Source organism: Schistocerca nitens, chromosome 6 (genome assembly GCF_023898315.1).
Source record: "Schistocerca nitens isolate TAMUIC-IGC-003100 chromosome 6, iqSchNite1.1, whole genome shotgun sequence".
Lineage (NCBI taxonomy): Eukaryota > Metazoa > Arthropoda > Insecta > Orthoptera > Acrididae > Schistocerca > Schistocerca nitens.
In genome coordinates, this window is record NC_064619.1 from 153,317,387 (window position 1) to 153,345,114 (window position 27,728).

At 46.4% G+C, this 27,728-nt stretch overlaps 1 protein-coding gene across 1 annotated transcript in view; it reads left to right on the forward strand.

The window, feature by feature from the left end:
- Window positions 1–27,728, forward strand: part of LOC126262361 (diacylglycerol O-acyltransferase 1) — a 135,535-nt gene that overhangs the window by 89,574 nt on the left and 18,233 nt on the right. The gene's annotated exons all lie outside the window — the stretch shown is intronic.

Here is a 27,728-nt window from a genome sequence, read left to right on the forward strand (position 1 = left end):
GTTGGCAGATTCCAACAGTGACTCATTCCTACTTAAGTCATAGGATAGTATGTTTTTTGATTTTGTGAAGTGCAAAATTCTCACATTTCGGGAACATTTAAAGCAAGTTGCCATTCTCTGCACCACTTTCAAATCTTATCAAGATCTGACAGAATATTAATGCAGTTTCTTTCAGATAGTATGTCATTATAGATAACTGCAACATCTGCAAAAACTCTGAGGTTACTATTAATATTGTTTGCAAGGTCATCAATATTAAACATGAACAGCAAGGATCCCAACACACTTCACTGGAGCATGCCAAGAGTTAGTTCTACATCTGACAATGACTCTCCATCAGAGATAACATGTTGTGTCTTCGCTACCAAAAGTCCACAATCACGTCACAAAGTTCACTTGGTACCCTTGTATGATCATGCTTTCAACAATAAGTTTAGGTCTGGTATTGAGTCAAATGCTTCAGAGACATCAAGAAATAAAACATTTACCTGAATGCTTTGATACAAAGCTTTCAGTATGTCACATGAGAAAAGTGCGAGTTGGGTTCCACATGACTTTTTCTTATGAATTGCTTCTACCACCTGCTTGCAGACAGGTGTGACCTGTGCTTTTTCCTCCAAGACCTGTGCACTGTTCTTTGCTCAAGGGATCTGTGCTAGATTATAGTTAAAAGATGGGCAAACTCATCTGGAAATTCAGTATAGAATCTGACAGGGATTCCAGCTGTTCATGGAGCTTTGTACAATTTCAATGATTTCAGCTGCTTCTCAACACCTCTGACACTAATACTTAACTTACTTCATTCATGTTTTAAATGGTATGAAGGTTAAACTGAGTCAGTTCTCATGAATTTTCCTTAGCAAAGGAATATTTGAAAATGGGTTTAAGCATTTCAGTTTTTGCTTTGCTACTCTGTTTCAGTTCCTGTCTCATTTGTTAGGCACTGTACACATACTTTGGTGCCACCAACAGCCTTTATGTACAACCAAAATTTATTTGGATTTTGTGAAGTACCATTTCACAATATTCTGATGTGGTAGTCATTGGAGACATCACATATTGCTCTCTTCACAGCTAATCACATTTCATTCAGCATCTGTCTGTCTATAGTCTTATGCTTTGTTTACACCTATTATGCAGTAGTCTGTTTCTTTTAGAAGTTTCTTTACAGTGGCTGTATACAATGGAGGATCCCTCTCATTATGAACTGTTCTACTGGGTACATCTTTCCAGTGCATGATCAGTTATTCTTCTAAATTTTAGCCATAGTTCCTCTACATGTTCCTGCTCTGTGCTGAACGTTTAAAGTTCCTCATTGGCATATGATACCATTCATTCTTTTATCTGCTTTACTGAACATATATATTTCTGTTGTTTTAGTTGTCCTTTTACTTTGGTAATCATTGCTGCCACAACCATGTCATGGTCACTGGTACCAGTTTTGATGTGGACATCCTAAAAGAGGTCAGGTCTATTTGTTGCCCTGTAATTTTTCCAACTAACTGTTGGATAATTTAAGTATCCACTGATGATTACAGTGTGATTGGGGAACCTATGTGCAGGTTAACTAAGGTTTTCTGTTACATCAGGAGATGAGTCTGGTGTGAGATAGGATCGAATTATCATTTTATGTCCACACGTGATATTGAGTCTTGCTCAAACAATCTCACTTGCAACTTCAATTCCTACCTTTGTAGATTTGAGTTTCTTGTCTACTGCAACAAATACACCACCTCTGTTTCCCATTTGCCTATCCTTTCAATATACATTTAAATTTTCCTCAAAAATCTCACTATCAATTTCAGGTTTAAACCAGATTTCTGTACCTAGTATTATGTGAGCTTCACTCCATTTGTTGAGTGCTTCAAACTCTGGCACTTTGTTGTGAATGCTTTGGTACTTTTTAGTTGGTTATGTTATAGAGACTGCTATATTCTTGCATGGCACTGCTACACATTGATCTTGCCAAAAGCCGAGAAGCGATTCTTCTTAGTGTCTTAGCTCTCTGGGGTGCTCTCTGGGGTGCTCTCTGGGGTGCTCTCTGGGGTGCTCTCTGGGGTGCTCTCTGGGGTGCTCTCTGGGGTGCTCTTTGGGGTGCTCTCTGGGGTGCTCTCTGGGGTGCTCTCTGGGGTGCTCTCTGGGGTGCTCTCTGGGGTGCTCTCTGGGGTGCTCTCTGGGGTGCTCTCTGGGGTGCTCTCTGGGGTGCTCTCTGGGGTGCTCTCTGGGGTGCTCTCTGGGGTGCTCTCTGGGGTGCTCTCTGGGGTGCTCTCTGGGGTGCTCTCTGGGGTGCTCTCTGGGGTGCTCTCTGGGGTGCTCTCTGGGGTGCTCTCTGGGGTGCTCTCTGGGGTGCTCTCTGGGGTGCTCTCTGGGGTGCTCTCTGGGGTGCTCTCTGGGGTGCTCTCTGGGGTGCTCTCTGGGGTGCTCTCTGGGGTGCTCTCTGGGGTGCTCTCTGGGGTGCTCTCTGGGGTGCTCTCTGGGGTGCTCTCTGGGGTGCTCTCTGGGGTGCTCTCTGGGGTGCTCTCTGGGGTGCTCTCTGGGGTGCTCTCTGGGGTGCTCTCTGGGGTGCTCTCTGGGGTGCTCTCTGGGGTGCTCTCTGGGGTGCTCTCTGGGGTGCTCTCTGGGGTGCTCTCTGGGGTGCTCTCTGGGGTGCTCTCTGGGGTGCTCTCTGGGGTGCTCTCTGGGGTGCTCTCTGGGGTGCTCTCTGGGGTGCTCTCTGGGGTGCTCTCTGGGGTGCTCTCTGGGGTGCTCTCTGGGGTGCTCTCTGGGGTGCTCTCTGGGGTGCTCTCTGGGGTGCTCTCTGGGGTGCTCTCTGGGGTGCTCTCTGGGGTGCTCTCTGGGGTGCTCTCTGGGGTGCTCTCTGGGGTGCTCTCTGGGGTGCTCTCTGGGGTGCTCTCTGGGGTGCTCTCTGGGGTGCTCTCTGGGGTGCTCTCTGGGGTGCTCTCTGGGGTGCTCTCTGGGGTGCTCTCTGGGGTGCTCTCTGGGGTGCTCTCTGGGGTGCTCTCTGGGGTGCTCTCTGGGGTGCTCTCTGGGGTGCTCTCTGGGGTGCTCTCTGGGGTGCTCTCTGGGGTGCTCTCTGGGGTGCTCTCTGGGGTGCTCTCTGGGGTGCTCTCTGGGGTGCTCTCTGGGGTGCTCTCTGGGGTGCTCTCTGGGGTGCTCTCTGGGGTGCTCTCTGGGGTGCTCTCTGGGGTGCTCTCTGGGGTGCTCTCTGGGGTGCTCTCTGGGGTGCTCTCTGGGGTGCTCTCTGGGGTGCTCTCTGGGGTGCTCTCTGGGGTGCTCTCTGGGGTGCTCTCTGGGGTGCTCTCTGGGGTGCTCTCTGGGGTGCTCTCTGGGGTGCTCTCTGGGGTGCTCTCTGGGGTGCTCTCTGGGGTGCTCTCTGGGGTGCTCTCTGGGGTGCTCTCTGGGGTGCTCTCTGGGGTGCTCTCTGGGGTGCTCTCTGGGGTGCTCTCTGGGGTGCTCTCTGGGGTGCTCTCTGGGGTGCTCTCTGGGGTGCTCTCTGGGGTGCTCTCTGGGGTGCTCTCTGGGGTGCTCTCTGGGGTGCTCTCTGGGGTGCTCTCTGGGGTGCTCTCTGGGGTGCTCTCTGGGGTGCTCTCTGGGGTGCTCTCTGGGGTGCTCTCTGGGGTGCTCTCTGGGGTGCTCTCTGGGGTGCTCTCTGGGGTGCTCTCTGGGGTGCTCTCTGGGGTGCTCTCTGGGGTGCTCTCTGGGGTGCTCTCTGGGGTGCTCTCTGGGGTGCTCTCTGGGGTGCTCTCTGGGGTGCTCTCTGGGGTGCTCTCTGGGGTGCTCTCTGGGGTGCTCTCTGGGGTGCTCTCTGGGGTGCTCTCTGGGGTGCTCTCTGGGGTGCTCTCTGGGGTGCTCTCTGGGGTGCTCTCTGGGGTGCTCTCTGGGGTGCTCTCTGGGGTGCTCTCTGGGGTGCTCTCTGGGGTGCTCTCTGGGGTGCTCTCTGGGGTGCTCTCTGGGGTGCTCTCTGGGGTGCTCTCTGGGGTGCTCTCTGGGGTGCTCTCTGGGGTGCTCTCTGGGGTGCTCTCTGGGGTGCTCTCTGGGGTGCTCTCTTATTGTGTTCATTTCATATTTTAGTTTTTTTAATTAAAACCTGTTGTTTATTTTATTCTTTAGTTTAAAGTTGCGAAGCATCCTTATCCATCTCGTATTAGGATTTTAATACACTCACCTATGAGAGGCATCTCTTTTGATCTATGCTGATACCTCTTGGTTTCCTACTGCTGTCATTATCTGGATTAGGAGAGCTGCCTAATCTAAAAAGCTCTTGTTTACCCCCCACACAGTGGGCTATCAGAGTAGCTGCTTCTGATATGTAGTGCACACCTGGCACATTTAAGGGGACCCTACAATTAAATGCATAATCTTCAGCTGTTAAGCATCCTCTGCTGAAAAGATCTCTTCTAAACTTTTCTCTTTATGTTCTTTAGCTATGTTTCTCCAGAATCCTTTTACATATTTCCTAATGTCATCTGCATTCCTTCTGTCATCTCAATCTTCTTACTACTGAAATCAAACAAACAACATCCTTAGTATTTCTCTTTCAGTCACCCGTATACAACTCCATGTAACTTTGATTTGTCATAATCATGTCTTCCATTTCAGTTTGATGATTGATTCATTAGGTCATTCTAGTCTCTTCTAAGAATTCTCAACATGAATAAATAAATTAAGAAGTAAGTCTTCATTGTTCACTGAATAACTCTGCCTTTCAATGGTTTTGTATTAGAAGTTTGTGTCCGACCACCACAAACTGATGACTGGTAAACTGATAGTTTACTATCCTTTCCAGACAAACCACAATTTACTTTCAAGAAATTTATTTAGTTCACCAAAACATCTGCAGAGCATTTGCTTTGATCATTTTGTTGTATGTCCATTCAGTCACTATCATTAGTTAACCCCAAATACAAAAATGATCAAATGATTGTAACTGTTCATTGTTAACTTGCGCTTTTCATGTTATGGCCACACATTATCCTTTTAAAGTATATTTTCACACTTGCCCTTTCCAAGTTCTTTAATCTGTTCCTGTTTACTGACACCAGAGGCAAAAAGTAAAATTTCATGATCAGAATGGAGGAGATTCAGATCTGTTCAGTTAACATAAGTTACTTTTTTATTTTCAGTTTAGTGAACTGAAAACTATATATAATGCATCTAGATTTACTTCCAGTGATATGGTTTCCCTTATTTAATTTCACTTAAGTCAAAATTTCCTATGATATTAACCATTTGCACTGTGTAATGTAGACTCTGGCATCTCTGTATGCTCCTATTTAAGTCACTGCTGCCTGAGCAGTGAGTTCAGAAAAGAGAATTGCACAAATCTCTTCATGGAAAAATGAGGCAGCTGATCAACAATTAAGATCTACAATAAAACAAAGTGTAATTTCATTCAAATATAGTTACATAAACATTACAATACAAAACTTTCCCATTGTGTGAAGTTTTTTTTTAACTCTTTAGGGTGGACTATTTCCATCACTTGAATTGTTTACAAATGAATCACTGTCACCAAAATCATTGACATTTTAATCATTGTCACTGCCCATTTTCTTAGACATTCCTTTAAAAACTCTACAATCCTTCCTCAGAAAGGACTGCATGCGAAGTACTAGCCATTTCACACTTACTAACTTGAAGGTAACCCCCCCCCCCCCCAACAGAACTGCTACAGTTACACAGGCTTCCCTGGATATCAGTGCTATGCAGCATTGATGACTAGAACAGTCAGATATGTGAATGGAGCATTGAGAGCTACAAAAAATCTTGTTGAGTGAGGCTTGACACAAGACTGTAAAATAAAATTCACATTGTCTAGCACTTCTCAAAATCCTAATTAAACTTCCATAACCTACTTCACTCAGACAGTCTGAAAAAAAAGTTTAAATACTCACAGCATTGATGAATATCTTCATAAAAGAGAGCACTTTCTAATGTTAGTCTCTTACATTTTGGTGGGGTGGTAATGACCCATGCACTACCAGGTGTAATATGATGTCATACTTGTACAATCACAATTTCTATTCCACTTAGGATTGGGCTTTTTTGTAATATGAAGAGCAGGTGCAGCTAGAGCTAATTGTCATCAAATCGAAAATCAGTGTTTTGTTCACATTGGAATGAACGTGTAGGTGTCCCACCACCCACTCTCCATGACCCCTCCAGGGGCAAATTTGAGGCTTTACATCAAATCTCTTTTTTTTTTGCTCAATTGTGGGCCAGCTCTTACAGGCTACTCCACTCTCTAATAAACTTTTTACAATCAAGGAGACCTCTACCATGGGGCATTCTTCCCTCTGCCTCTCCCAGTGGGACTCTGCAATCTTCATATTGGCCATACTAGGTTGACTCTTCTTTTACTTTGCAATGAGCCCCCCCCCCCCTCCCCCCAGCCATCTCTTTGTAGTTGTGGGACTCCCCTCACACACCAGAGCTCCAGCCCTTGGAAAGCTACTTCCCTTTCCAAGCTGCAAGTCTCTACTTTTTTTTTCCTTTCACCCCTTCCATGGGAAGGTCTCCCTGGTGCTGATTGTGCTTGGATCTGTGCATTATCTTGGACACTTGTTTTCTTTCTGTCATCCTACAACTTTTTAATCTTAACTATAGGGCCCCCTTGTTGGGTTTGACTTAATACTCTTTTCCTAATTTTACAGATATACAGATTGTGCAGAAAAGGTCACCCAGTGTAGCGTAGATTCCTCGTTTTTGGTCCTTTCATTCTTTGCACCCTTCTTCTCTTGTAAAGGTACTGTGCCCAAAACTGAGCACATTAGCCATTCCATTGTGGAGGGTGGAGGGCAGAGTGGTGGCAGGCAGCATGGTCATAAGCAGCATGGTCATAAGGTACTTGTCATAAGGTACTTGTGTGGTGGTAGCCCCCAACTACTACACAGGGCTTGCACTGTTGGTGCCCAAGCTGGAAACTCCACACACACGCAAGCCAAAGGAATTTCTGAGAAATGGCTTGCTGGCCAGGTAACTATTAGTGTGGCTGGGTGGTGCCTGTGGGGAGAGCCCTCATTTTGTGAGTGCAGTACCATGGTGAAAGATTTGCACATAAAGTGAATTAATCTTTCTTCTGCTGGTGGCTGAAAGGCCACCGCAATCTCTTCAGTTGGGAAAGATCATTATAATGTAGAGAGAAAAGAGAAACAAGAAATGTCTGGGTGTGAAAAATTTTGTAGTGGTTCCACCTGCTTTACTTTCTTCGTTTGTTGTCCTCGGGGTTGACATACTGGCTGAAAAATGGGGTGTGGAAGTCAAACATGGACTACTTTAAACGATGTAGCCAACAAATGCTCAGTTGCATTTCACAGTACTTTAATTTCACTTTTCAAAACCCCCCATATCCACATTTAATGTGGCCAGTGCACTATTGTTTAACTTTCAATAAGCCTTATTAATAGTTTCCATCCCCATGCGGGTCCGGGGGTAAGAATAGGCCCTCGGTATTCCTGCCTGTCGTAAGAGGTGATGAAAAGGAGTCTCCAATGTTTCGGCCTTAATGTGATGGTCCCCTAAGGGGTTTGACTGCTCTCTTCAAAATTTTCTGTTAGTGTGTACCATCTGTGGAAGGACGCCTTATGTGTTGTATCATAAATCCATCTTGCCCTAAGATCTGGCACACTCGATATTGTCATGGAGTTGGACTTACACCGAGCTTCCGGCCAAATCAGCTGCAGTGTGTTATGGGTAGCATACATTCCCTCCACTGTGCACTTCCATCTTCACCCTCACAATATAAATGGATATTAGACATCAGACATCCAGCATGGTAGCCAGCCCGTTACGGTGGGGTCATCATGTACCCTTATGGTGGTGGCCCCCTGACTACACAGGGATTGCACTGCTGATGCCTGAGCTGCTACCTCCCCATGTATGCCAAGGAGTAGATGCTTATCTCCATGGGGCATCGGGGCTCCCGGCAAAGGCCATCCTGCCAGGTTATATTTGCTGTGGCTGGGTGGCACCCGTGGGGAGAGCCCCTGGTCAGAGTGGGTGGCATCAGGGTGGATGACCCACAATGAAGTGTGGTACATCATCTCACGCTGGTGGGCCTCCACCAGCAGTCTCTAAGCGATCGAGGTCTAACCTCAATGGCAAGAAATACAACCTGAGATCATTTCCCTCCCTGGCCACTCCATGGGAGGAACGCATGGCTAAAGAAGGTAGTGAAGTTCATTCACCCCGGTACCTCATCTGTACTCAAGTTGATGGCGAATGATTTATGTCAATGAAGCCTCGGTTTTTTGTGGAGCATTTAGAGGACAAGTTTGAGGAGGTGCAGGGCTTGTCCAAAATGCGCTCTGGGTCGGTTTTGATCAAAACAGCATCCTCTGCCCAGTCACAGAGGTTAATCACTTGTGACAAATTGGGGATGTTTCAGTTACCATCATGCCCCATAAGAGTTTAAACATGGTCCAGGGTATTATATTCCACAGGGATCTTCTTTTGCAGTCAGACAATGAACTGCACACCATCCTAGAATAACAAGGTGTTCACTTCATCCGGCACATCCATCGGGGTCTGAGGGATAATCAGGTAGCCGCCAGTGCCTTCATCTTGGCCTGTGAGGGTGACGCCTTACCTGAAAAGGTCAAGGTGATGGTTTACCGCTGTGATGTGAAGCCATATATCCCTCACCTGATGCGGTGTTTTAAATGCTGGAAGTTTGGGCATATGTCATCCCCATGTACTTCCAGCATCATGTGTCGAGATTGTGGACATCCTTCGCATCCCAATACTCCGTGTGCCCCACCTCCCATCTGTGTTAACTGCGGGGAACACCATTCCCCTTGCTTGCTGGACTGTAAGATTTTCCAGAAAGAATGAAAGATAATGGAATATAAGACCCTGGACTGCCTGACCTACACTAAGGCTAAGCAGAAATATGAGAGGCTACATCCTGTGCCAATGACTTCCACCTATGCCACCACTGTGACAACGGTTCTCCCGTCTCCCATGTCGTCGTGTACAGCTGGCTCTCTGATCCGTCAAACTCCATCATCAGTTCCCACTTCCCAGCCGGAGAAGCGTAAGACTTCTGCAGCTACTCTCGCCAGGAAGGGGTCCCTTGGGCCCCTCCCTTCCAGGTTCTGACCTGTGGAAAAGGACACCCGCCAGTGGCTGAGTGGCTGAAGCAACCACAGGTAGCTGCTCGTAGGGCCTCACGGTCCTAGTCCATCCCTGAGACTGACCCAGTGAAGCCCTCCCAGCCAGAACCACTGAAGGCACAGCAAGAAAAACAGACAAAGAAGAAGGCACCTGAGAATCCAGCCCTTGGGGTGACACCATTCCCACCACTCCCTACAAGCTCAGCATCTGAGGACGAGGTAGAGATTATGGCATCCACTGAGGACCTAGATCTTGCCGGTCCCTTGGGTGCAATGGATGTCGCTCGCACGGGTACTCAATTGGTGGTGGCAGGTGACATAGCGGCATAATCTGTCTCCTCAGTCTCTTCACGCCTTTCTCAGTCATGGACAATGTCATCCTCCAGTGGAACTCTACCGGTTTCTTCCACCATCTTGCTGAGCTCCAACACCTTCTCAGCCTTCACCCTTTCCGCTGCATTGCTCTTCAGGAAACTTGGTTTCCAGTGATGCAAAACCCTGCCCTCCATGGCTATTGGGGTTATTATTATAGGAACCAGGCAGCTTATGAGAGGGTATCTGGTGGCGTCTGCATCTACGTCCTTCACACCCTTTACAGCGAGAGTGTCCCTCTACAAACACCTTTAGAGGCAGTCGCTGTTTGGGTGTGGACGCCTCAGGCTGTTACTGTCTGCAGTCTCCATCTTCCCCCAGATGGTGATGTCCTGCAGCATGTCCTGGCTGTGCTGATAGCCCAATTGCTGCCACCTTTTCTGTTACTGGGTGACTTAAATGCCCATAATCCTCTGTGGGGTGGATCAGTGGCAAATGGCTGAGGCAGCATTGTTGAGCAAGTGTTGGCACAACTCAACCTTTCCCTTTTAAATGATGATACCTTCACACATTTCATTGTGGCACATGGCATGTACTCAGCCATCAACCTTTCGATCTGCAGCCCTAGCATATTACCATCTGTCCAATGCAGTGTGCACGACGTCTTGTGTGGTAGTGACCATTTGCCGATCTTTTTGTCACTGCCACAGCGTCACTCTTCTGGTAACCCCTGTAGACGGGCTGTGAATAAGGCTGACTGGGACTTGTTCACCTCCATTGCCACTACTGAGCCTCTTTCCGATGACGCCATTGATGTGGTGGTTCACTCGGTCACCACCAGCATCGTTACTGCCACAGAATCTGCCATTCCCTGTTCTTCTGGGTCCCCTCGGTGGCGGACTGTGCCTTGTTGGTCGCCAGCGATCGCGGAGGTGATTAAAGATTGCAGGCGGGCCCTCCAATGTCACAAGCAGCATCCCTCATTGGAACACCTCATAACGTTTAAACGGCTCCGTGCGTTAGCCCGCCATCTCATTCGCCGATGCAAGCAGGAGTGCAGGGAAAGGTATGTCTCCACCATTGGCCTCTGTACCTCTCCATTGCAGGTTTAGGCCAAGATCAGGCAAATTTATGGGTATCGGACCCCCGTCAGTGTACCTGTGCCTTTTCTGAATGGAGTGGTCTGTACTGACTCAGCCACACTTGCAAACCACGTAGTGGAGCATTTTGCTCAGAATTCCGCTTCTGCAAATTACCCGCTGGCCTTCTGCTCCCTGAAAGAGCGGTTGGAACGTCAGAACCTTTCATTTCACACATGCCACCCTGAATCATACAATGTTCCATTCAGTGAGTGGGAATTCCAAAGTGCTCTAGCGGCTTGTCCTGATATGGCTCCCGGGCCCGATTGCATCCACTGTCAGATGCTCAAAAACCTCTCAGTGGACTGCCAGTGATGCTTCCTAGACTCTTACAACCTTATCTGGTTTGCGGGTGAGTTTCTGTTGCAATGGTGGGAAAGCATCGTAATCCCTGTTTTGAAACTTGGCAAGAACCCACTGGATGTCGATAGCTACTGCCCCATTAGCCTCACCAACATGGTCTGCAAACTATTTGAACGAATGGTGAGCTGGAGGTTGTGTTGGCTCCTGAAGTCTTGGGGCCTTCTGGCTCCCTCCCAGGGTGGTTTCCACCAAGGCTGCTCAACGACAGATAATTTGGTGTGCCTTGAGTCTGCTGTCTGCATGGCATTTTCCAGGCACCAACATCTGTTCGCTGTGTTTTTTGGTTTACAGAAGGCCTACGACACGACCTGGCACCACCACATCCTTGCCATACTGCACGAGTGGGGCATCCGTGGCGATTTTTATATGGAACTTTCTCTCCCTACATACCTTCTGTGTTCAAGTAGGAGGCTTCTTTAGCTCCTCCCATATCCAAGAGAATGGGGTCCTGCAGGGCTCTGTATTGAGTGTTCCCCTGTTTTTGGTCGCTATGATTGGCCTAGCAGCAGCTGTGGGGCCATCAGTGTCTCCCTCCTTGTACGCTGACAATTTCTCCCTTTATTTCAGTTCCTCAACCATTGGTGTTGCTGAATGCCGACTACAGGGAGCCATTCAGAAAGCGCACTCATGGGCTCTTGACCATGGGTTTCACTTCTCTGCCAACAAGACCTGCATTTTTCACTTCTGTTGGCGACCCTGCCCTTTTTCTTGATGGCCATCTACTATGGGTAGTCGAAACGTATCGCTTTTTAGGACTGGTTTTCGACGCCCGACGAACATGGCTCCCCAACATTCGACAGCTTAAGCGGCAGTGCTGGCAGCATCTTAACGCCCTCTGCTGCCTGAGCAACACCACTTGGGGGACAGATCGCTCTACATTGTTGCAGCTCTACACAGCCCTAGTTCAATCACGACTTGACTATGGGAGTGTAGTGTATGGCTCGTCAGTGCCCTCAGCACTGAAGCTGCTTGATCCTGTGCACCACTGTGGGGTCTGTCTAGCAATGGGCGCTTTTCGAACGAGTCCAGTGGCCAGTCTACTAGTGGAGGCTGGAGTCCCTCCATTGCACATCAGGTGCTGCCAACTGTTCGCCCACTATGCAGCGCATGTCCATAGCTCTCCTCAGCATCCGAATTAGTCTTTTGTTCCCAAACACTGTGGTTCATCTCCCAGAATGGCAGACTTCAGTCAGGGATCATGATCGCTGTGTGTATCCATTCCCTACTGTTGGAACTAGAGTCCTCTCCTTTGCAGCATCCCATGTGGGTCCAAACACACATACCTCCATGGTGTATTCTTCGGCCGAAACTACGGCTGGACGTATCGCGTTTTCATAACGACTCTGTTCCTCCTCAGGCACTCAGCAGTCGCTTCTACTCAATCCTTGATGAGTCCCAGGGTTCTGAAGTCATATATACTGACAGCTCACTGGATGAATGTCGCATAGGCTTTGCCTATGCTCACTCGGCCCATATCGAACAGCGCTCTGTGCCAGATGGCTACAGTGTCTTCGCTGCCGAGCTGGTGGCCATCTCTCGTGCCCTTCAACATATTTGTTTCTGCCCTGGCGTGTCCTACATATTACATATTATGCAGTGATTCGCTGAGTGGGTTACAGGCCATTGATCAGTGCTACAGACACCACCCTCTCGTAGCTTTTATCCAGGAGTCAGTTTGTGCCCTCGAAAGATCTGATCAATCAGTAGTCTTTGTATGGACCTTGGGACATGTTGGAATCCCAGGAAATGAGCTCGTTGACAGACTGGCCAAACAGGCCACTCGTAAGCTGCTTCTGGAGATTGGAATACCCGAACCTGACTTCCGATCGGTGCTATGCCACAAAGTTCTTCGTATTTGAGATGCTGAATTGTGTGGCTTGGCTACACCCAATAACCTCTGCTCCATCAAGGAGAGCACAAATAATTGGATGTCTTCTCTGTGGGCTTCTCGCAGGGCTCTGTGGTCCTCTGCCACCTTCACATTGGCCTCACTTGGCTGATGCATGGCTATCTTCTCCGGCGTGAGTCCTCACCATGTTGTTGCTGCAGTTCACGTTTGACAGTGGCCCACCTTCTGGTGGACTGTGCACATCTTGCCACTCTAAGAGTGAATTTTAATCTCCCTGACTCCCTTCCTTCGATTTTAGGAGGCGACACCTCCATGGCTAACTTGGTTTTAAATTTTCTACATGACGCTGGTTTTTATTCTTCCATTTAAGTTTTCATTCCTGTCCTTTGTCTCCCTGTCCTTTCTACCCTAGTACTTTCAGGTTAGAGGTTTTAATGTGTTGCAGAGTGGCTGGCTCATCCTTTTTTATCCTTGTGATCAGCCAGCCCCAGACATCTACTCTACTGTTTTAAGCTCTTCTGTCTGTTTCTTGTCTCTGTGCTTTCCTTGTCATCTGTTTTCTCTAGTGTGTTCAATTTCGTGTTTTTTGTCCATCTTGAACCCATATGGTTTGTCCTGTATGTTTTCCGTTTTATCCCATGGACTTTGTTTGATGGAACAAGGAACCAATGACCATGTAGTTTGGTCCTTTTAAACATCAAACCAACCAACCAATAGTTTCCAAGTGAACCTCCACATACTGCTACAATAGTTTACTGTTGAACACCTATGAGCAGCAAAAACATAATCACATAATTCAGTTCTTTCAGAATAATCAGGTACATATGGAACAAACACTGTCATTGCTTTAACATATGGCCTATTGGTGTAACAATTATTTAACTGCTAAGTTGACGCATTGTTGTCATTCTAACCAACACTGGTTCCTCATCTGAAACTTGGCTGTGGAATGAGTGTCTCATGACCAAAAATTGGGCCCCTACATATAATCATAATAATTGGTGCTGAAACTACACACTGTTCAAAGTTTAATTTACAGAAATTACAATTTAAACTTAACTCATTAGATTAACTGAATACATCAAAAAATTCTGTGTTTAACAGTTTCTTCCACTATAAGGGTTAAGCTGAATTATTTGTTTAAATCATGAAATTAACAAATATAGTTACATAAACAATGCTTTTGAGAAAACTGTTTATTACTTTTGAATTAATTAAGGTCTGGCTTTCCTAACATGTTTTAGAATATAGACAAATAAATACTTCAAGAATACTATTAGTTGTTCCTCCAAATGTTTATAACTAGTACAGAATTTATATTTGCTTATTCGTTGACAATAGAATTTAAGTTAAGAAACAATTACTGATTTCACCCCGTAACAAAAGATACTAACGAGGAATAGTCAAAATAAATTACAAAATCAATTACATACATAAAACTAAGCACAAAATTAAATTTGGTGTTATTTTCTTTAAAACTGAGTGCCAACCTTTCTCTTTTATGGAAATGCAGATTATATTCATGAATGTCAATGGTAATTAGTTAAAATTAAAAAAAAAAATGAAGTTAAGTAGGTAGATGGCAAAACAAGAGGGGGAAGTAAAATTATCCCAGCTTGCTTAGTCACAATTTTACCCAATACTAGGCATGAACTTGGACTGATGGGGATCCTTATACTGCAATGAAACCCTTATTTCCTTTTGAAAACAAATTTGGGTCAGTTGAGTTTCTAGGAAAAATACGAAATGGTTTGTTATTCCTCCGTAGCCCAATCTACAATTCTTCAGATAAGTGATTATCTGTGACATACCTGTGACCATTGCCCTCCACACACAACTTTGAACATCATCCAAGGGAACATCTTCCACAGAGATCTTGAGTTCCAAAGAGAGGAGCTCTGGACTAATCTTCAGTGGTGATGAATAAACTTTATCAGATGTGTACAAAAAGGGACCAAGGATAATCGTGCAGATACAGGTGCATTTATCTTAATCTGTGAAGGGAATGTCCTCAGAGAGAAAGTTAAGGTCATGGTGTACAGGTATGATGTGAAACCATGTCCCCCATCATACGAGGTGCCTCAAATGTTCATGCTTTCGGCACACATCACCCTGCTTCACAGTAGAATCAAAATGCGGCAGCTGTGGACGATCACTCCACCAAACTAGTCCTTGTGAACATTGACCTTTTGCATGTCAACTGTGTGGATCACCACCCCTCACAATCACCAGTTTGCCCAGGTTTAAAGAAAGAACAGGTCATCCATGAATACAAATCTATTGAGTGTGTTTCATATACTGAGGCTGCAAGAAATATGAATGCCTACAGGCTGTGGATATGACAGTCAATTACATCACAACAATCAGTCCCCCCAACCCACACCCACCTCTACTTACACCAAGCTGTACCTCTGACTGCTGCCCCCTCCCTCCCCCTCCAATGGTTAATGTAGTATGTTCTTCAGGGACCGCTTCCCACACCCAGCCACAGAAGCATTCACATTCAGTGTCAACCAATGACCCCTCAGGATCCCTCTCCCTGGCAACCCGTGGACCAGAGGCCTGGTGCCAGACAATGGCTGAAAGAATCACAGCCTATGGAGATCCAGGGCCATCCACTCTTGAGCTCCACCCCCCCCCCCCTCCACCCCCTGCAGGCCTGGGGATTGTAACAGGCCTGAAGTATTCCTGCCTGTCATAGGTGATAACTAAAAGGACTCTCCAACCTTACTAAGTTGTGGTTCGCTTTCCATGTTTGACCTCCATCTTTCCTAATTTTTCCAAAGTACAGGCCATTTGGGGAAGGACACCTTATATGATGCACGAGATATCCATAGTGCGATTTGATCTTCTGCAGCCAGCCGGGGTGGCCGAGCGGTTCTAGGCACTACAGTCTGGAACCGCGTGACCGTTGCGGTCACAGGTTCGAATCCTGCCTCAGGCATGGATGTGTGTGATGTCCTTAGGTTAGTTAGGTTTACATAGTTCTAAGTTATAGGGGACTGATGACCTCAGAAGTTAAGTCCCATAGTGCTCAGAGCCATTTTTGATCTTCTGCACCTCTTATTGTTGTGGCTCTGCCACTTCGCCCACAGTGCAGCTATATGGGTGAGGACACCTTCCAGGGTACATTGTCCTCTTCTGTTGGCCACTACCTTCTTTTGCTCCCATGACAACATTGGATTTCTCTGCACCCAATATCCAGTACAGTAGCCAGTCCATCATGGAGGGCTGTAAGGTACCATCTTGGTTGTAGCTGCCTGACAACACAGGGATCACACTACTGATGCCTGAGCTGCAACCTCCCCCCACATATGCCAAGGAGTAGTTGCCCAACATCCTGGGGCATTGGGACTCCCAGCAATGGCTATTGTGCCAGGTGGCCTTTGCTGTGGGTGGGTGGTGCCTGTGGGAAGAGCCATCAGGGTAGATGACATGCAATGAACTGTACAGTCATCTTTTTCTGGGGACCGAATGGTCCCAGATGTCTCTAAGACAGGGAAGGTAGAATTCATCGCTGTGACATATGACCCCAAGTTGTCCCCCCTTCCCTAGCTACCCCATAGGAGGAAAGCAGAGCTATGGAAAGAAGTTGTATTCGTCTTGTTATTTAGTGTGCAGCAGAACTGATGGGGACTCCTTTCTGGATATGAAGCCTATTTTTTGTTGAACATCTGGAGGATCTGTTTGGATAAGTGACAGCATTGTCCAAAATGCACAATAGGTCGGTCCTTATTCAGAGGGCATCCCCAGCCCAGACCTAGGCATTACTTGCCTGTGACAAGCTGGGTGATATTCCTATTTCAGTCAATCCCCATAACAGCCTCAACATGGTGCAGGGAATTATTTTTGATCGTGACCTCCTGCTGCAGTCTGACAATGTGCTATGTGCCAATTTAGAATGATTTGGCCTTCACTTTGACCAGCATGTCTATAAGGGGCCTAAAAATAATAGGGTTGCCACCAGTGCCTTCATCTTGGCATTTAAGAGTGACTCATTACCTGAAAAGGTCAAGGTGATGGTATACGTCTGTGACATCAAACCAATTGCCCCTCCCCCCATGTGGTGCTTTAAATGCTGGAAATTAGAGCACATGTCTTCCCGGTGCACTTCCATGCCACATGTAGAGATTGCAGATATAAACTGCATCTGAATACCCTATGTGCCACATGTGGAGAGCAACTGTGGAGAGCACCACTCCCCCCTGCTCACCGGACACCATCGTACTCCAAAAGAAGTGGAAAATTAAAGTGTAAAAGACCCTAGACAGGCTGTTTTACTGCAAGGCTAAACTGAAATACGAAAAGTTGCATCCCATTGGCTCGACAACTCCGTATGCTGCAGCTACATTGACGTCACCCTCACTTGCATCTTTGCCTCATACAGTGGGCCCTCAGGGCAGCCTGAATACATCCGTCCCCTTAGTACTTGTTGGCATATTGTCACCAAAGCACCTAAATTGGGAGCAATAACCCCCCACCCCTCCCCCAGCTGGAGAATCAACAGCCTCCCCTGGCTCCTATTGCATGGAAGGGGTCCTTGGGCACTATTTCTTCGAATGTCTCCACCAATGACATGGTGGACACTCACCAGTGGCTGAAGGAGCTACAAGCTGCTGGATGAAAGGCTTCATGGTCTTCCTCCATACCTGAAGCCACTTCAGAGAAGTCCTCCCAGCCTGCCCCTAAAGAGAAGTGAGAGAGCAAGCAGGTGAAGTAATAGTCTGCTAAGAAACAGGAAACTCCAGTGGTCCCCATACCACCACTTGTGATAAAGCAAGCTGGGATAGTTTTACTTCCCCTCTTGTTTTGCCATCTGCCTCCTTAAATTCGTTTTTTCATTTTTGACTAATTACTATTAACATACTTGAGTATAATCTGCATTTCCATAAAAGAGAGAGACTGGCCCCCACTTTTAAAGAAGATAACACCAGATCTAATTTTGTGCTTATTTTGTGTATGTAACTGATTTTCTAATCTATTTTGAGTATTCCTAGTTAGTATCTTTTATTATAGGGTGAAATCAGTATTGTTTCTTAACTTAAATTCTATTTTTGACTTATAAACAAATATAAATTCTGTGCTAATTATAAACATTTGGGAGACAAAACAATAGCATTCTTTAAGTGTTTATTTGACTCTATTCAAAAACATGTTAAGAAGCCAGCCCTTAATTCCAAAGTAATTAAGTTTTGTCAAAAGTATTATGTAATATTTGTTAATTTCATCATTGAAACAAATAATTCAGCCTAACCCTTGTAGTAGAAGAAACTGTTAAAAGGAACAAATTTTTCTATGTATTCAGTTAGTTTAATGAGTTAAGATTTAATTGTAATTTCTGTGAATTTAACTTCGAACTTATTCGCACCTATTATTGTGAGGATATATAAGGGCCTGTTTTTTGGTCCTGAGACGGTCAGTCCGTGGCAGTTTCTCAGACAAGAACTTGTGTTCATTAGAACAACAATGCATCAAATTAACTGTGAAATAAGTGTAACACAATTAGGCCATGTGTTAAAACAATGAGTGTCTGTTCAATATGTACTGCAATATTCCGTAACACTTGTGAACTGTGTGGTTAGGTTTTTACTGCTCGTAGATGTTCATTAGTAAACTACTTTAGCAGTGTGTGGATGTTTGCCTGCAAACTATTAATGAGGCTTATCAAAAGTTATACAATAGTGCACTGGCCATAAAACTGTATTATTGTGGGATTGTGAATAGTGAAACTAAAATCTGAGAGACAGAAATGTGGACCTGTCAGCTACATCATTTAAAGCAGTCCATGTTTGACTTCCACCCTACAATTTTTCAACCAGTAAAGCAATGCAGTACATAGACACGGAGGAGACGGATGAAGGAAGGAAAAAAAAAGCGGGTGATCCATCGCACAATCCCTATCAGGTCTGGATCAGAGGATGAGTTGGGATTTTAGCATCCCTTGAGGACCTGACTCTTGCTGACTTCTCAGCCACAATGGAAATGGAGACAAATACTCAACTGGTGGTGGCAGGTGACACTGAGACATAATCTGCCTCCTTGATCCCTTCATCCCCTTCCAGACGACAGACAGCATCACCCTCCAGTGGGACTGTGGTTGTTGTTTCTCCCACCTGGCTGAGTTATGACAACTTTCAAGTGTTACACCTGCTTTTTGTGTTGCCCTTCAGGAAACCTGGTTTCCTGCAGTGTGGACCCCCACTCTTTGTGACTATTGGTTGTACTGCAAAAACTGTACTGCCTGTGACAGACTGTCAAGTGGGGTCTGTATCTATATCCTTAACTCTGTCTGTAGCGAACTTGTGCCTCTTCAAATCCCTTCACAAGCTGTAGCTGTCAGGGTGAGGGCAACACAAAAAATTACCATCTGTAAAATCTACTTTCCTCCAAATATTGAAATGCTGCACCACATATTGGCTGCACTAATTTTCCAACTCCCCTCCCCTTTTCTGCTTATGGGTGACTTTAATGCCCATAACCTGTTGTGGAGCTGAACGAAGATTACTGGCCGTGGGAAAGATGTCAAGGATATACTAACTCAACTCAACCCAACCTTTGCCTCCTCAATACAGGTACCACCACTCATTGCAGTGTGACACACAGCACATGCTTGGCCATTGTTATCTCTATTTGCAGTCTTGGCCTTCTCCTGTCTATCCACTGTAGAGATCATGACAACTTGTGAGGTAGTGATCACTTTCCACCCAATGTTCCTCACCTGGATGCATGCCCAGATGGGCTCTTCCCAAGGCTAACTGGGATGCTTTCACCTCTGTTACCCCTGTTGAATCTCTGTTGCATGGACCCATCGATGAGGTGATCCAGACGATCACCACTACCGTTGTTGCCGCAGCTGAATCAGCAACCCCTTGTTCCTCAGGTTGCCCCTGGTGAAAGTAAATGCCTTAATGGCATTTAGAATTCACTGTGGCCATTAGATGCCATAGGTGGGCTCTCCAATGACATAAGCATCACTCAACCCTGGTGCACCTCACTTCCTTCAAACAGCTCTGTCCCTGGGTCCACCAACTCATCAAATGATGGTAGCAGGAATGTTGGGTAAGATAAATCTCCAACACTGGAACATGAACCTTTCCTTACCAGGTTTGGACCAAGCTCAGATACCTTCAGTTATTGGACCCCTGCAGGTGTCCCTGGAATTTCCACACTTAGAATTGTATCCGCCAATTCAGTCATAATCGTAGAGAGTCTGGCTGAGCACTATGCTCACACCTCTGTGGCTGAGAATTACAGCTGTGCCTTTCATCTTCTCAAACAGTGGGTGGAACACATCATCTATTGTTTGCTACATGCCACCCTGAGCCATATAATGCTCCATTCAGAGAATGGGAGTAGTTTAGTGCCCTTACCGACTGTCCTGACATGTCCCCTGAACCAGACCACATCCATTTCCTAATGATTAAACATCTGTTAGCAGATTACCAGCACTGCCAACTTGCTGTCTTGAACTGCATCTGGAACACTGGTGAATTTCTGTTAGTGGCGGTAAGTATCATTGTTCCAGTGCTAAAGCCTGGTAAAAATGAGCCAGATGTGGGTAGCTACCAGCCTATCAGCCTCATCAACATTCTGTGCGGGCTGCTCAAACATGTTGTCACCCAGCGGTTGTGTCGGCTCCTTCAGTCTAGGGGGCATCTGGCTCTGTCCCGGGTCAGTTTCTGCCAAGGGCAATCCACCACTGACAACTTGATCCACGTGGAGTCTACCATCCAATTGGCCTTTTCCTGGTGACAACACCGTATTGCCATGTTTTTTGACCTGATGAAAGCATACAATGCAACTTGGCTACACCACATCCTTGATACTCTGCATGAGTGGGGCCTCTGGGATCCACATCCAATTTTTATACGGAACTTCCTGTCACTCGGCACTTTGAGTTTGGGTCAGTGCTTCCCAGAGTCTGTCCCATATCCAGGCAAATGGGAACCCACAGGGCTCTGTCCTGAGTATCCCCCTCTTTTTAATTGCCATTTATGGTTTGCACTAGCAGTGAGATTCTCCGTATCTCCCCTCCTATATGCTGATGATTTTTGTATTTTCTTCTGCTTCTCATCTATTGGTGTGGCTGAACATCGACTGCAGAAAGCCACATAAAAAGTGCAGTCATGGTGCCCTCAATCATGGCTATCAATTTTCACCTGCCAAGACTTAAATCATGCACTTATGTCATTGTCGTACTGTCTATGCCCATCCGGAACTTTACTTCGATGACCAACTATATAATGTATTGGAGACTTACTGCTTTTTGGGACTGTTCTTTGACTCCTGCTTAACTTGGCTTCCCTATCTTTGCCAGCATAAGGAAAAGTGCTGGCAGCGTGTTAATATTATTCAATGCCTGAGCCACACCAACCGGGATGCTGATTGCCCTAGAATGCTGCAGCTGTAAAAAGCCCTTGTGCAGCCCCTTATCGACTATTGGAGCCTGATTTATGGTTCAGCATCACCCTCAGTGATGAAATTGCTGGACCCTACACACCACTGTGACTTCTGACTTAGGACAGGAGCTCTCCAAACCAGCCCAGTGTACAGCCTCCTCATAGAAGCTGGCGTTCCTCCATTGCGGATTAGGCGACAGCAGCTGCCCACGTCATAGTTCCCCTCACCATCTAAATTACCATCTCCTTCTCTAACATGGTGATCCATCCCCCACAATGCTGGCCCAGATCAGTGATTCTAATTGCAGTCCATGTCCAGTCACTTCTAATTGCACTTGACAGTTTCCCTCAATGAGCATTCCAGAGGGTCCATTCACGTATTTTTCCATGGTCCATGCCTTGACTAAAGCTTCATCTGGATGAATTGCAAGACTCGGAAAGCTCAGTTCCACCTGAGGCCCACTGCCAGTAATTTTTATCTATTCTCAGCCAGTTCGAGGGCTCAGAAATAGTCTGCACCAATGGCTCGATGGTCACATTGGCTTCGCTTATGCTCACTTTGGCCATACTGAACAGTGCTCCTTTCAGGATGGCTGCAGTGTTTTCACTGCAGAGTTGGAAATAATCTCTAGTACTCTTGAGCCTATCTGCTCCTGCACAGGTCAGTCCTTTGTCATCTGTAGTGACTCCTTAATCAGCCTACAAGCCCTCGACCAGTGCTTCCCTCACTGTCCTTTGGTAATGACTATCTAGGAGTCACTTCATGTCCTCAGATACAGTGGACATTCAGTGTCCTTCATTTGGACCCCAGGGCATGTCGGGATCCCAGGCAATGCCTTAATGACAGGCTGGCCAACGGGCTATCAGCTAACCAACTCTGGATATTGGCCTGCCAGAGACTGATCTCTCATCGCTCCTTCACCGTAAAGTTTTCACAATCTGGGATACTTAATGGTGCTTACTCAGTACACTAAATAAACTACGTGTTATCAAGGAGACAACAAATGTGTGGCTGTCATCCATGCGAACCACTCACAGCCACTCTGTTGTCCTTCGTTGGCTCTGCATCGGCCATCTTTGGTTAACTCATGGCACCTCCTCCGTCGTGAGGACCCTTCATGGTGTTGCTGTGGTTTCCACATGGCTCTACTCTGCAGTGGACTTTTAACCTTCCCACCACATTGCCAATGGTGTTGTGAGAAAATGCCTCAATGGTTGATATTGCAAGTTTCATTCGTGAGGGTGGGGTTTTTATAACTCAATCTAAGGGTGGACATCAGGCCTTCTTTCCCAGGCCTCCACCCTCCCTCCATTTTAACTCTTCCTCACTCTTTCTTTGCTTCTTGTTCACATTGGTGTTGATTTTTTTTTTCCCCTCTGTCTGTGTGCCTCTAGCCTTGTCATTTAGGTTGGAGGTTTCAGTGCACTGCAGAGTGGCTGGCTCATCCTTTTTATTTTTGCAGCCAGCCAGCCCAGGCCATCTGCTATATTATTTTAATGCTTTCCACTACTGTTTCCTTTTCGTGTAAATATTCCCCTTTTTGTTAGCAACTTTCGTTTTGTCTTTCAGTGTGGTTCAAAGCTAGTTTAATGCTTTTTACTTTTCCCGACTCCTTCTGGGAATGCTTTTAACCTGAGACCTGTTTGAATGTGGAAAAAGGGACTGATGACACTACAGTCTGGTCCCTTTACTCCCTAAACCAACCAACCAACCAACCAACCAACCAACCAACCAATCTTGTTCTGTCCCAATGCTCAATGCAGAGAGCCCTTTGAACAAACCTTGCCCATCAGAGGTTATGTGGGAAAATAACTGTAATAACAACTGGGACAAGCCTTCTCTGCTGCCCCTGTGAGTGTCAAACTGTTTCACGCAGTTGGGTTCTGAACAGATGTTTGTAGATGTGGTCTCATTCTCATTGGTGACAGGCAGTGATCTTGTAGTGTGATCAGTCCTCCTGACCCATTCATGACTGATCTGGCCACTAGTCATGTGATCATTCAGTGTAAATAAAATGGGTACTACTTTAACCTGCCAGAACTATAACACTTTATTTCCTCTTCTTCAGTGGTTTGCATTGCTCTTCAAGAAACACAATTCACTGATGACCACTCTCCAATGCTCCATGCTTACTGTGCCCCCTGTCAGAACTGTGTTGGTCTCAAGAGGGTATCTGGAGGGGTTTGTACATTGATTTGTACAGATGTCATCAGTAAATGGCTTCCCCTTCAAATTTCATTGGCGGCAATAGCAGTGTGGGTGCCAATGACCTCAGTGATTAACATTTGCAATGTTTGCTTACCTGCAGGTGACTTATGTATGTTGAATTGACATCATCAATCAAACATGTTCCCCCCCCCCCCTTCCCCCATTTTTTCCTAAAGAGGGTCTTAAATGTGCATGACTTCACCTAATAGGGCTTCTCATTGATCAGCTTCTCACAGATCATGATATGTGCTTCCCCAATGATGGTTCTCGTATCCACTTCAGTGCTACCTGTCGAGCCCTACAATTATTCTATCATCATCCTTTGCAAACCCATCTTATCACTTTTAAGCTACTGTGTGCTAAGGCTCATTATGTAATCACACAGTAAGAAGGAATGCTGGAAGGGCTAAGCACCATGGTCTATGATCAGAAGCTGTTCTGCGTCTTGTATCAATTCAACAGTTCTTGCAGAACGCCAGGTAACCTACTTTGCAACAGCATCGGTGTCCTCTTCCTATCCTACTACCTTTCTATTGCAGAATGACAAGTTGAAGAGATCCTCTTATGTTTCACTGCCCACCAAACTGAATCCTATGAAGAACTCGACTGATTCACTACTACTTCAGGTTCTTGCCTAATCACACAACACAGCCCCAGGTCCTTATTAAATTCAGTCAGATGATCAGACACCTGAACGTTCCCCAAAGGCAACATGTCCTTAGGATCTGCAACTGTATTTGGCTGCAAGGTGCCTTTGCCTCAAAATGGCAAGATGGCATAGTAGTCGTAATCCTTAATCCAGGCCAGAGGCCTATATCTGTTGACACTTACCATCTGATTAGCCTGACGATTGTACTCTGTAACCTGCTTGAAAGGATGGTTGCCAACAGATTCTGCTAGTTTCTGAACTCTCGAGGTTTTTCATGCCTCCATCAGTGTGGTTCCTGAGATGGATGATCCACAACCACCGGTCTGCTTAGGTTTGAAGCAGCAATCTGACAGGCTCACTCTAAAGTCAAGTACCTTACTGCAGTCTCTTTTTGATCTGCATAAGGTGAAAGGTACTGCTTTATCACATTATAGTTACCCTCCATAATTCGGGCTTCTGAGCTGACTACAGATTTTTTTTTATTCATCAGTTTTTATCCCACCAGTTGTTCCAGGTTAGTTTGCACTTTGTCCCCACCCCCCACCCCATAATTTGTCGATGTGGACCTGCGCTTCTGCTCATTATCCAGCTGCTGGGTGAGGTCACCCTCCTGGGTGTTTTTTCCTCCATCCGTCGTGCAGTATCATTTTCTGCACCAATGATGGTAATCGACTTGTTTGATTGTTTGCATCTGATATTCAGCACGGTAACCAGTCCATTGTGGTGGGGCTGCCAAGTACCCTGTTGGCTGTAGCCCCCTGACGATTACACAGGGATCACTCTGCTGATGTCTGCACTGTTAACACCCCACGTATGCCAAGGAGTAAATGACAGTCTCCCTGGGGCATTGGGACTCCTGGCAATGGACATCTACATCTACATTTATACTCGACAAGCCACCCAATGGTGTGTGGTGGAGGACGCTTTACGTGCCACTGTCATTACCTCCCTTTCCTGTTCCAGTCGCGTATGGTTCGTGGGAAGAAAGACTCCTGGAAAGCCTCTGCGCATGCTCGAATCACTCTCTAATTTTACATTCGTGATCTCCTCAGGAGGTATAAGTAGGGGGAAGCAATATATTAGATACCTCATCCAGAAACGCACCCTCTCGAAACCTGGCCAGCAAGCTACACCGCGATGCAGAGCGCTTCTCTTGCAGAATCTGCCACTAGAGTTTGCTAAACATCTCTGTAATGCTATCACGCTTACCAAATAACCCTGTGACGAAATGTGCTGCTCTTCTTTGGATCTTCTCTATCTCCTCCACCCCCACCCGACCTGGTACGGATCCCACACTGATGAGCAATACTCAAGTATAGGTCGAACAAGTGTTTTGTAAGCCACCTCATTTGTTGATGGACTAAATTTTCTAAGGACTCGCCCAATGAATCTCAACCTGGCACCTGCCTTACCAATTAATTTTACAAGATCATTCCATTTCAAATCGTTCCATATGCATACTCCCAGGTATTTTACAGAAGTAACTGCTGCCATTGTTTGTTCCGCTATCATATAATCATACAATAAAGGATCCTTCTTTCTATGTATTTGCAATACATTACATTTGTCTATGTTAAGGGTCATCCTGCCAGGTGGCCCTTGCTGAGGCTGGGTGACACCCGTGGGGAGGGACCCCGGTCAGAGTGGGCGGCATGAGGGCGGATGACACGCCATGAAGCGTAGTATGTCATCTCCTGCTGGTGGTCAACCACCAACAGTCTCTAAGTGTTCAAGTGTGCAATTTAATGTGCAGAAATGTGATCCCAAATCGATCCCCTCCCTGACCACACCATGGGAGGAACGCCAGGCTAAGGATGGCAGCGAAGTTTATTCACTCCGGTACCTTTTATGTTAGAGAGCTGATGGGAATCCTTCATGTCAATGAAGCCACAGTTTTTGTTGAGTATTTAGAGGACAAGTTTTGGGAGGTGGAGGGATCATCCAAAATGTGATCTGAGTCAGTCTTGATCAAAACAGCATTCTCTGCCCAGTCACAGGCACTACTCACCTTTGACAAGCTGGGGTTGTTTCTGATACCATCACACCCACAAGAGCTTAAATATGGTCTAGGGTATCATATTTTACAGGGACTTTCTTTTGCAGTCTGATGAGCTGCACGCCAATTTAGAACAGTGAGGAGTTCATTTCGTCTGGCATGTCCACTGGGGTCGGAGGGATAATCATGTTGCCACCGGTGCCTTCATCTTCGCCTTCGAGGGTGACACATCACCCAAGGTGGTCAAGGTGATGGTCTACCGCCATGATGTAAAGCCATGTATCCCTCCCCTGATGTGGTGCTTTAAGTGCTGAAAGTTCAGGCATATGTCTTCCTGCTGTACTTAGAGCATCACCTATTGGGATTGTGGACGTCCTTCACATCCCAATACTCAATGTGCCCCACCTCCTATCTGTGTCAACAGCAGAAAGCACCATTTGCCTTGCTCAACATACTGCAGGATTCTACAAAAAGAAAGGAAAATTATGGAATTAAAGATCCTGGACTGACTGACCTACATAGAGGTTAAGAGGAAATTTGAAAGGCTCCATCCCGTGTGCATGACGTAATCTTATACTGCCGCTATAACTACTGTTCCAGCCCCATCTGTTCCACTACTTACAATTGGCTCCCAGTGCCGTAAGACTCCACCTGCCCTCTTGATGGTGTGGGGCACTTCTACCCCTGTTGCTCCTGCACCACCTACTTTGGGAGTAACACCCCCCTCACCCAACTATTGGGGACATCAGTCCATACTTCTAAGCTGGAGAAGTGTGAGACAGCTGTGGCTGCTCCCACTAGGAAGGGGTGCCTTGGGTCACTCCCTTCCCAGGTTCATACCAGTGGCAAACCACAGGTAACTGGTCATAGGGCTTCATGAACCTCCTCAGTCCTGGAGACAGAATCAAAGAAGCCTTCCCAGCCAGAGAAATCAAAAGAGCAGCTAGAGAAATCCAAAAAGACCCCCTCCCCCCCCCCCCACCCTGAACAAGGAAATTGTGGCACCACCCACACCACCATAACCTACAACGTCTGTGTCTGCATCTGTGTCTGAGGATGAGGTGGAGATTCTGGCATCCGCTGAGGACCTAGACCTTGCCAAACCCTCAAACACAATGGATATAGACTGCTCAGGAACTGTCAGTGGCAGCAAGTGACCCTTGGGTGTGAACTGCCTCATTGAGTGTTTCATGCCTTCCCTGCCTTAAGATAACATTGACCTCCAGTGTAATTGCTGCGGTGTTTTCAATCACCTGTCTGAGCTATGGCAACTGTTAAACTTTACACCTGCTTCCTGCATTACCCTCCAGGAAACATGGTTCCCAACAATGCAGACCCCTGTCCTCCACAGCTATAGGGGATATTACAAGAACCATAGTGAATATAATAGTGTGTCAGGCGGAGTTTGCATCTGTCCTGAACTTGGTATGTAGTGAACCTGTATCCCTTCAAACTCCTCTTGAACTGTTGCTGCCAGGATAAGGACAATGCAGGAAATAACTGCCTGCAACATTTATCTTCCTCCAGATGGTGTCTCACCCCTGGTCTTGGCTGCACCGATTCAACAACTCACTAAACCTTTCCTACTTTTGGGATATTTTAACACCTATAACCCCTTTTGGGGTGGCACCATGCATACTGGCCAAGGTAGAGATGTTGAAACTTTACTGTCTCAGCTCAACCTCTGCCTTGTAAATAC